The sequence below is a fragment of the Phalaenopsis equestris genome, unplaced genomic scaffold (genome assembly GCF_001263595.1).
Source record: "Phalaenopsis equestris unplaced genomic scaffold, ASM126359v1 Scaffold000873, whole genome shotgun sequence".
NCBI lineage: Eukaryota > Viridiplantae > Streptophyta > Magnoliopsida > Asparagales > Orchidaceae > Phalaenopsis > Phalaenopsis equestris.
Window position 1 is genome coordinate 1,394,349 of NW_018165313.1, and position 12,199 is coordinate 1,406,547.

At 35.1% G+C, this 12,199-nt stretch overlaps 1 long non-coding RNA gene across 1 annotated transcript in view; it reads left to right on the forward strand.

The window, feature by feature from the left end:
• LOC110031963 overlaps nucleotides 1–11,988 on the forward strand; it is a 40,505-nt gene extending 28,517 nt beyond the window's left edge. The window contains exons 2-3 of the long non-coding RNA XR_002294806.1: nucleotides 9,684–9,896; nucleotides 11,066–11,988. This is a non-coding gene — a long non-coding RNA (uncharacterized LOC110031963). The remainder of the gene's footprint in view (nucleotides 1–9,683; nucleotides 9,897–11,065) is intronic.
• Nucleotides 11,989–12,199: the final 211 nt, after the last annotated feature.

Here is a 12,199-nt window from a genome sequence, read left to right on the forward strand (position 1 = left end):
AGTAAATATTAAAATTTATATATATAAATATATAAATTTTATGTGGTATGCATGTAAATTCTGCTTTAAGGAAATGGAAAGCTGTCGACTTATACTAAACTTAAATAATTAAGAAGATTGATAATGTTGAGAATTTAGTTTTAATAGTTTTTGTGCATATAACCTTCTATTTTGGAAGTAATTTGAACATTTTACACATCTATGAACGTAACTATATTTCATCTTGCTGCATGTCTGAAGATTCGTGGCGATAAAATGATACTTTAACGTATTAGCATTGCATGGAGTTCCAACACACATTAATAATTTAAGACAATTGGGAGAAGATGCAAGATTTTTTATATGGAAAAACTTGGAAAGACAAAAAATCATGGGGATTAATTAACCCAATTAATGTAATTCACTACAAGTGTGTTGTTACAAATATACATAATTTTCTCACAACTTGGAGAGAAAATGTTACAATTTTACATCAGTTACAATGCTTGTCTGTTTGCAATATACGTAACACTTTAGAAGTTAATAGAAAGTCAATGGAAGTTATCATTGAATCTTCAATATGTCATTATGCTTTCCAAACATATTTCAAAAAATGACGTAAAAAATAGGGGCAGCTGATGATGACGTGCATGGTCTGACAGACAACGGTGGACGATAGTGGTCGACGACTACGGAGACCGAAAATTATTGTCAGGTCTTCAGTCCAAAACAACACTAAAATTCGACTTCTTCTCATCTCCAGTCCCAGTGAAGAGAGGGTCTTTATTTATAGCCCATAAAGGAAGCATATTTTGGCCATTTTGTCGAATAACTCCCTTAACGACATGATCTAACTACATATATTGATCCCCTGCGATCATATGAATTTTTTTAATGATTTGAGAGCCTTAATGACCTCATTATTAAGCGATCCTAGGCTCTTTGGATTCCTCTCGTCGGTACGCTCGATGTGAGTATAAGTATGTCAAATTTGAAGTTTATTTGACTACTCAAATGACAATATGAAGCCTTTAAAGTTTTTTTAATACAACACCGAAAAAATTGCTTTTTTAGACTATCAATTTCTATCGGTTATAATGAGAAAAACCGTCGTTCGATACTTCCGAATGTTGTAGGCTCGTAGGTAAAATGTTTGTCAGTAATTCCAAAATTAATTGATATTTCGACCGTGTAAAATTACCGATGCATAACCGACGATTTAATGTAGTTTTTTAAGAGAAAATTAATATCGTTGGTGTTTGTCGGTTCATATAACCGACGAGGGAACTGTTGGTAATAGTGACAACCTCAACGTTGGAAAAGTGACGCGTCGGTCAATTTATTAATGCAAACATTCCTTCGACTCAATGTCGCTATTGCATCAATTATAAAAAACCGACGGTTTAACTATCGAAAAAGTGTCGCACCTGTCGGTTTTGTTTGACATAGCATTTCATCGTATTTGTGTCGGTAATGTGTTGGTTATTAAAACTGACTTTTAAACTATCAAAAAAATATCGTGTCCGTTGGTTTCATGTGATGCAACATTTTGTTGTTTTTTTTGTCGGTAAGGCGTCAATTATTAATATAGAAGATTAAACTTTCTGAAAAGTGTTTCACCCGTAAGTTTCTTGTGAAGCACTTAAGTCGTCGGTTAAGCATCGGTAAATAAGTTCATTTGCTAGCTGTTGGTTTTGGCTACGGATATTTCAGAAGTTGTCGTAAAATCGATCGGATGAAGTATTTTGCCCTCCTTAAGATTTAAAAAAAGGCAACACACTTGTCGCCCAACTTTGAGATTAACTCAATCAGACCTGCGATCCGATCAGCCAATTTTGAACTTCTTCCGTGTTTCGGGGGGTGTTGATCAGCGCTTGATCTTTTTCTATGTTTGCTTTTATTCTCTCCAAAGTTAGGAGATTACCTAAGAATTTATCTATGGATGCCCCAAAAGTGCACTTGAGGGGATTGAGCTTCATATTAATTTTTTTTTCGATTTTGAATGTTTCTTTTTGATCTTTTATATGTTGCTAGTGCATTTCTACTTTTTACCAGGATATCATCCACACTCCTCAACATTCTTTTTCTTTTTTTTGTGATGATTACATTTATCATTCGTTAGTAAGTACTGCCAGCATTTTAAACTCAAGGGGCTTTACATTACAACATTACACTCCTTCGCTGGTGTTGAATGCGGTATTTTTTGTGTTGGAAGAGTGCATCTTGATTTAGTGATAGCGAGGTAAGGCTCAAGGAAACTCATCACAAAACGGTTGACAACTACATCCACAATCTCTTTGACTCTCAGCAGAGGGTAACTATCTTTTGAGCAAACAATGTTCAGATTTGTGAAGTCCACACACATTCTCCACTTGTCGTTTGACTTTCGCATCATGATAGTGTTAGACACCCTCGTTAGATATTGCACTTATGGTACGTAATTGGACTTTAGCAGCTTATGGACCTCCTCCCATATTAGTTCAACCAGAGTTGCTAGATTGAGGTTCAGACATTGGCTTAAGACATTAATCAGTATTCTTGAAATCTCGACTGTAGATTAGGCAAAAACATCTCGGTGGCTTTAGAAGGCGTTGATCGACACCTCCTTGTGCCTTGCATCAAAAGCTTTACTTATTATAAAAAAAAATTACTAGTGTCGCCTTCGGTCACCGATATCCAATTGGTGGTCCCGCTAGTCTCGAGACCCTATTCTCACAGATTATCAAGCTCAAGAGGTCCATGCTTGATACTTTTGATTGCCCGAAGGTAATAATTGTGGGACTCCTCGAGATCGCGTGAACAGGGATTACTTCAATGTTGCCCAGAACTTCTCAACTAGGAGTGTAAGCGACCCAACTTGGTTGTGAGCCAGCTTGGGCTTCACTTGATAACTAGCTTGTGAATTACGTTCAAGGAGCAAACGACCCAAGTTTAAGCTAACCTCAGATTGTGTCGTTAGATCGTGAGCCGTCTCATTTAAAAAAACAATTAATAAAATTATACTTTAAATATATTAAAATTTCAGAAATTTTCTTTAAATTATTAAAAATAGTTTAAAAATTATATTTGAGATTTTTATATTAAGCGATTTCTTATTAATTATCTCATAAATGCTCATTATATTTGTCATTTCATTATTACAGTAGTTTAAAATAATAATTTTAAATAAGTTGACTCGTGACTATTTTGAACTTGTATGCTCGAGCTCATATCGAGGGTGGCTCGAGCTCAAATCTTCTCATTTGTACGCATATTCACAAGCACGTGATAGGTTGAGGCGAAGATAGCATTGTAAGTGAGTGTCGAGTTGACCACTAGGAAGTCCTCCATGTTGGCGAACTACTTTTCCTTTTCTCTCCAAGTGATTGGTATAGCAATGGCTCCCACTACTTTCTTTCTCTGGTCAGAGATTCCACAAAGCGGGCCAGCAGCCGCCTGCTGTCAATCAGTCATTGTCGAGACCTATTTTATCTAACATTGAATTGAATATGATGTTCATAGAGTTTTCAATGTCGATGAGGATGCTACTAATCTGGTTATTTTCGATCAATGCGGTGGCATCCACTATCTTTTGGCCATCAGAACTCTCAATGAAGTTGTCTTGGGTACTTCATTGTTAGACATCGAGCGATCATTGTATCAAGTTGACCGCTAGTCAAGATATTTAGCCTGATTCCCTTGGTGGTATGTTTTTTCAGCCGTTCTCTGGTTACAAGGCAGTCTGATGTCTTCAAAATGTGGACTTGCGGAAGGACTCTAATCATGTCTTGTCTTCACTTTTTGCCTTGGGGGGCCTCTTCTGTGGGTGTTAGGTGGAGAACTTTTCTCTAGAGGAAATGGAATTGGAGTTATTAGGTCTGTTTGGGGGCAACTGTAGCTATTTAAAGAATCAATTGTGAAGCTGCTTAAGAAGAAGTTGTTTTTTAAGAGCTACAATGACTATTACAAAGAAAAATATTTTTGAAAAAGTTATATCACAGTTTTCTAGCAGTCACCACAGATAGTCAGCCATGGTAGGAAAATGCAGCTTTCAACTGCATCTTTTTAAAAACACAATTTTGTTGGTGGAGAACTTTTCTCTGGAGGAAATGGAATTGGATTTATAGGGTCTGTTTGGGACAGCTGTAGCTATTTGAAGAACCAATTGTGAAGTTGCTTAAGAAGAAGATGTTTTTACTCTTTTGGCTGTTAGGCGGTGGGTGAAGAATTTTACTATTGAGAAAATGAAATTGGATATATAGGGTCTGTTTGAGGCAGTTGTAGCTATTTGAAGAACTAACTGTAAAGCTGCTGAAGAAGAAGTTATTGTTTAAAAAAATGTTGTAGCTGTTACAAAGAATTTTTTTTGAAAAAGTCAAGCCACAATTTTCTAACAACCACCACAGTAGCCAACCATGGTTGGAAAACACAATTTTCAGCTACATCTTTTGAAAACGCAGGTAAAACACACTTTTACCAAATAGGAAAAAATGCATTATGACATCACACTGCCACTGCACAACCGCCTCAAACACACCCATAGTCCTCAGCTTATATGAGGTTTTTGCCCAACTTTAATAACACAACTAATGTCTTTGATCAATGCAGGCCCAATGCAGACCAAAAGATCTCTCTTTAGTCCCTGAGCTAAAACATATGAGCGATTGTGGGCTCCAGGTTCCATTTTTCCAACATTTCTTTTTGGAAGCATGTAATGAATGATCACAGACTCTCGCTCAGCCCTAGACAAATCTACATGAGGTCCTGTGAGCTTTTTTAAGGGATGTTGGGCACTGACAAACTGTGCCACAAACATTTATTTGAAATCAGAGAATGATGTGATTTCTTTCGATGGTAATCCATTGAATCACCTGAGGGTCGGCTCCCTCCGTGTGTTCAATAAGAGACGACATTTTAGCACATTAGTGATTCTCAACAAACATACAGCCGACTCAAATGAGGTTATGGGCTCGGTCGGATTGGTCTTCCCCTTTGAAGGATTCCAATTCTACGATCTTCTGGGGCTCAACTTTTGAGATTTATTGAGAAAACACATTCTCGGGCTGTCGAGGCGCCCTGGTACGCTCAAATCATTGTCGGTTGATCGGTGCCAACCCAATAATTTTAAAATACAGAGTCACATTCTCTTTCTTGGGTCGGTGAAACTTTTATGCCGTTGGGCGCTGACCCTTCCTCTCAGCGGTACAGATCTTTTCTTAGACTAGCATGTTTCGGATAGCATCCAACATTTGATCATTCTACTTTTGACTCTACTACGTTTTAGAAGACATTTCGTGTTGGCGGTGCTTATATTGTGAATTTTTTCTCCTTGAGCTACTTCTCTTCTTGGTTGTGGCATGATCCACGCTCATAGCACATTTTAGAATGTTGAATCTTGATTTATTCGTGAATCACAACTAATGAATAGAGCGTAAGTAATAAGAGAGTAGTAAACAGTAATGAATAGTAATATATGTCTTATTAATGCAATGATCTTGTTTATAGAGAATCGAGTGTGATATGATGATGCTACATTCTTTCCCCTGTTTTATGGGATAATTACTAGGGTATTTATGGTTTTTTATATGTATGAGCTTGTCATTCTGGTCCTCTCTAGCTTGCCTGACTAAGTTTAATTAGCTTCAAATCAGCATGATGAGCTTCATCAACTAAGTAGGATCAAGTCGATTGGCGGAGCTTTCTCATTATTAGTCGATTAACTAATCTAGTGTGGTTGTTGATCTTTGATAACTGACGAGGGCCGGATGATTGGAGATGCTGCGAGACTAGATCTTTCCCCGAATCAGATTTTCCATAGAGATTGGCTCATATGTGTCTGTCTCATTTCTAACGAAATAGCTTTAGTTCAGAACATTGGGTTGTCTTGTGATCATCCTCGTGCCTCGGTTAGCTTTGGCTTTTGTTGGTTTCGGCTCGAACAACTCCACGCGTTCATACAAGTGGGTCTTATGGTTTTCTGTCGGTGAATCCTTCTTCTTCATACTGTTTTCTTCTAGATCATCAGATCTTCTCATGATTAGCGATGACATATTTTTTTTTGTACAAATAGTATTTTTAATATAATGTTAAAATTTATATTTGTATGGTCAAATAAGTAATTTTATACGAATAAATAAGTATTAGATATATAAATATATAAAAAGTATTTGCTATCCATGTAAATCTCCAAATATTATATTTAAATGAGTGCACATTATTGATTTCTCCTACATGCCAATGATTTGTTGGCGAGGCAGGAACGGTCAGTTATTCAACTGCCACTGCTTATTAGCTTTATTTACTTGTTTCGCCACTGAGATTTTTTCCGTCTCAACTGAACTACCGGTTCGTTTGGAAAGGGTAAAAACGTAAAGAAAAAATAATAATAATATAAGTTGAGCGGGGGATTAGTGAAGTCGGTCAATTCTTATTACTAAAGGAAAGTTTCACACAAAATGATCAACTTATTAACTTTCTATTAATTCGCCTATTAACGGAGTTACGAGCATGACACCAAAATTATTAAAAACGACAACTTGATAAAAAAAAAAATTATGAATTTGAAGATATGGTGATAATTTTATTGAAAGATATGCAATAATTTTATAAAAAAATAAAATTTTGATGTGGCACAAAAAAAAAATCTCTTTCCTTGTTTTATTGTGGCTAGATTTATACATCATTAACAAATTTTATCTTTTGGCACAAATCTTGAGATGATAAACAAAAAATTTGGAATATTTTTTGACCAAGAAATATTCAAATTTAAATTAGAAATTATTTTGAATTGTTTCAATAAAACTATAATCAAACTGACTGGCTCAATGAGAAGAACACAACACCAAAATTGGTCAAATATGAGTCAAATCAAGCTAGCATCAAGCTATTAAACTGCTTTTGAAAGCTTTTAGTGCTTAATTGAAAGGTCAAATGGATTTCAAATATAACAAGTTTATAGTAAAAACGAGCGTCCTGACGAGAGAAATTTAACAAGTTCATGATCACTCGATTCTGACATCATTGAGTCATTTAATATCTATAAAATGTCGTCCGAACGTGAAATTCTCTCTAGGGCGTTCGAATAATTTAAAGAGAAGGTCACTCTAAGGCTTTATAAATGGAGCCCTACTTGCTTCATGAAGGGGGAACATGGTGGAGGACTTGGAGCCAGAGCTGGACCGGGAAAAAGGTGAGTCAAATTCTGGTCTTATTTTGAACTAAAAAACCAGCAACATTTCATGCTTCTATAGCCACCTTCCACACTTGACCACCGTTTGCCGGAGCCTCCATCGACCACCTTAGGCCACCCCCTACTCGTTGATTTCACTAAATCATATGATGTTCAACTCACCCCAAACACAATGTAACAATGCTCCCTGAAGACAGTGCTACAATGCACCTTGAAGGTAATGTAGCAATGCACCACGAATATGATATAACAACACACCCTGAAGACGGTATAATGATGCACTTCAAAGATGGTATAATGACACTTGAAAGACAGAATAATGATGCATCCCAAAGACAGTGTAATGATGTAACCTGAAGATGGTGTGACAACACACATTGAGTATGGTGTAACTCCTCACAATAACTGCTTACAACAACCGTACTCATTAAACAACGAAATTCTCTAAACTTCTAAGATTCCCTCATCACAACTCTCCACTACGGCTTAGGCCTATGTAGTTGACTGCAACTGGAGCCCCTTACTACGAGCTTGGGCCCAATTGACCCTACTACAGCTCCTCATACGACCTATGTGACCAAGTATGACTTGTGTGATCCACAACTCATACAACTTCCATCCGTGGACTACAATTGTCATCCCAGTTCCCAACTTTAGCCTCTGTGGTCTATGGACTTTATCACAACTCATCATTATGACCTGCATGACTAACTACGATCCACGTGACTCACAACTCATACAATGCCCAAGTCTGGCCCTTATGGCCACGTTTGTTATTGTGACTCACAATTATAACATATGTAACCAACTACGGCCTATGTTATCCGCAAATCCTACAATTTTATACCACTGTCTTTATAGTTAACTGACGCTCCCAAAACAACCATCTACGTCATATATGTCTAACTACTATCACGGCTTTCAACTACAACTTCTATGACATGGTGACGCTATATCCATCATCTACAACATTCACATCAGATTACTGCCTCCATATCAATCGAAGATGGACTTCACGACCCCTTATAACTATTATTGTTAAAATACTATTGTACAATAACTTTGTAATTCCATTTTTTCCAACTTAGAAGAAGAGTTAGGCTAGTTACTCATAACTACATAATAAATTACTTCAACTGGGTCAAACCCGTGATTTTTATCTCTTTCCATAATTTTTAGCATAATAATCATGGTGCATCTTCTCGCTACTCTTCTTTTATTTGTGTGCTCAGGATTTTGTGCTGCTTTATGACGATAATTTATTACTCTACCACAATGAATTTTCTGACACACATTATAAATTAATGTTTAATTAAAACATATTTACCTCCTAATTAGTATACAAATCTTCATTTAATTTCTCTATATATATATATATATATATATATATATATGTTGTGTATACCCACTTTTTTTTTGTCCTCCACATCCCCTCTGACACAGTTAACATTAAGGATGTGATACTCGAATTGTTAGACACATTATGAGTAGCTGGAGGCTCGTATAATAGTCTCTGGCCAAGAATGGGTTGGGGCGTGAGATCCCCAACCCATCCTATGGGCTCAACCCCCGCTAGGTCTGCGGGCGACCTGGTGTGCAAATAATTCGAGTACTACTTGGTTTAAGGTGACACCACGCCACTAGGGGATTTGAACTCGGGACCTGGGGGACTTACTCCCTTCAGAGAGACTGCTCTATCAACATGGTATGGAACACATCTTTTTCTTTCTAGATATAATATGTTATACATCCAAGATCTAACGCCTCCAATATACGTCTGTATCATAAATGTAGCTCTATAGATTAGTGAACTTACACATTACACATCCTACTTGAAATTTTAGAGCACCTACACATCATACCCAAAACCCATAGCCCATAAATCGAGATAATCAACCAATTAACCCGTTAACTCCAAACTTACCCATCAACTCACCATTATAGTATTAAATCACTACACTATTCATTTACCCTTAACCAAACAAAAATCAACATTTGCTTAATTTCACCCTAAACTTACTTATCACAAATTTCTTATGTATTTACATATATATCTCACGCCTAAATTTTCCTATTTACATACCAAACACAAAGTTATTATGTATTTACAAATTTCACACCAAAATTTTTTACTCTAAATACATAGCACAAATTTCTTATGTATTTACATATCTCACTCCTAAAGTTTAATATTTACATACATATCACAAAATTTCTTATACATTCACATTTCTCACACATAAATTTCATATTTACATTCGTGCCACAATTTTCTTATGCATTCACATATCTCGCTCCTAAATTTCATATTTACATACATAGCATAATATTTCTTATGTATTTACATATCTCACGCCCAAACTTAGGGAAAACGATAAAATCCATATGCATTGCATACCTAACAATGAAATATGAAAAAAAACTTGTACTTTCGGATCTAACACCTTTACAAAGGAAAAAAAAGAATGAAAACTTATGCTAAACCAAAAATTGGAGGCGTGGAAGAAGATTTCTCACCTTGATGGGCTTGGAGCAGTGAATCGGAGCTGGTCTCGCCGAAGAAGCTTAGGAGGCAATGGAGACGACGAAAGGAAGTCGATGGAGACGATGACACATAATAGAGTTGTGGATCACAGGAGCCCAATTTTAGGGCTCTTGGGTCTACTTTTGCGTCGGCCATGGTCCTAGACACAAACGCTCGAAAACTGATCTCCCCTTGCATAAAGTGCATCAACCCATGCTCAATCAGGTGCGACATACTTTACACTTTACTTTTATTAAAAGGGAAGGATATGATATTCCCATCACCATCTTTACAAACTATTTTTTATTCTTCTTATAGAATTAACAACTGTTCTAATAATCTTATGTCTAAGTTTTTTTTTTATTATTTTTTATTTTTTATTAATAATATGTTGAGATCCACAGGCAAAAAGTAATATTCGTGATGAATATATTGGACGTGGACAAGAGAGCAGTCTTCATAGTCCAATTTATTATGATGATTTGCAATTAATTAAGATAAAAATTAAATGGCAGGAAAAATTAGATTAAATATTAATTTGGAGGATAATTTTGAAATTATTGAATTTATTTTAAGATGAAAATGCATTCTACAGAAATGATTGTTAAAACAATCTATCACATTAAAATGTTAAGAAATCATTTTGATTAAATACAGATCAAAACAACACTTCTCACCTATTTTCTCCAAATGATAAAATGTTTGTATTATCTTGCAATGTTTTAAAATAAATTATCTTTTTTCTATTCTTATGCAAATGAAGAAAATAGAGTTATTCTATAGTAAGGACATGCACTAAGAAAAAGAAGAAGAATCCTCCCACACAATTTATCTCCATTTTTTTCTTTTATTCCTACCAATTTTTAATTATTCTATAGTGATTGAGATTGATAATTACATTTGCAATTTATACGAATATCACACGTACACAAATATAAAAATTCAGCTGTAAGCAGAAGGAGATGATAAATAGAGATCTAAACGGGTCGAGTTCAAGTCACATTCAGTTTGAGTTTAAATTTGATTAATTAATCGAGTTCAAGCTGGAGCTTGAAATTAAGTCTATAAGTTCAAGCCAATCACCAGCCAACTTGTCTATTATGAATTAGAGAAAACAATTTTAAGGCAAACATAATAAAATGGAAAAACAGAATCAGAAATTGGGAAATAAATAATAAGAAACTATTTGATATAAAATGAAGCATTTTCAAACATTTGTGGGATTTCAAGGTCAGTTTTTGCTACTATAGACTCAATTTTAACATTTTTTGGTCCTTAATGAAGCCTTCTAAAAATGTTTTTTTTGCAATTTTAAATTATTTTGAGTTTCTTTTTTTTTTAACGAATTTTTGTACGAAAAGACTTGCTTGCTTTTTATATCAAAAGCCTTGCAGAATCTTAGTGGAGAGAATTTCCAGGCATGAAAAGCTTCCAAGTTCTGCCCTCCGCCACCATAGAGATTAACATCGAAACACACTGTCAGCATCATCAAGTTCCTTTTGTTGGTCAACATCAACATTGATTGCTGCCATCCCCTTCACCACCAGCACTTAAACATGAATTGTTGATTAATATTGCCACAATTTTTTTTTTTCATCCTCTAGCATTCAACATAAGCCTTCATGGTTGCTTGATGCTCTAGCCTATAAGAAAATAGTTGAGTTAGCCTACCATAATTCACCCAACGTCCAATACTCTCGTTGATTATTTCCTAACACAAACTATATATTTATTTTTAAAGTTTGTTATACACAAATACCAATGAAAATATACTTGTCTTCGTGGTTTCCCATATTAAAAGAAGAAAAATCATATCATAGCACCCAACAGTACCCAAACTCTAATATTTCATCTTGATTATCACTTAAAGCATACTAAAGGGTGATGCCTAATATTTTATCTTCTCTTTTATAAAGAGAACGATGTAGTTAAACCATCTGACATTCTTTAACATCTAATTAAAATCATTCGATCTCTAAAACTTATTTTGTTAACCATCATTCAATGCATATCAAATATGGCATATCATGTTTCTTAGGCAATGAAGTTTGATTCAGACCTTTCTAGTCACTAAGTCTCTCCTTTTATATGAAGAATGATTGTTCAAAACCACAATGTTCTCAAATGATCATTGCTTGATGCATACTAAGGAATTATCTCTGATGTTCATTAATTATGAATGATTGGTATAACACTCCTTGATTCCTTTGTCTCCAATCCTATAAGAAAAATGATTGAATCAAGCCTTCCCGATCTTCTAACATCCTTTCTATAAGGCCCATGGAGTAATATCTGATGTTCATCCAATATTGCTTAACCCACAATGTTTTTTTTTTTTTTTTTTTCTGGACTATCACCTAACACATTCAATTGTGACATTTCATGATTATCAGTAATCAATAATGGACATAAGCTTGATTATATAGCTTACGTTGAGTGTACATCAATTTGCATTCCACTTGTTAATTTGATGATAACAAATCATTGAAGTGTAGTCATATGGTTTATTAAGTTTTCTTATAGGTTCA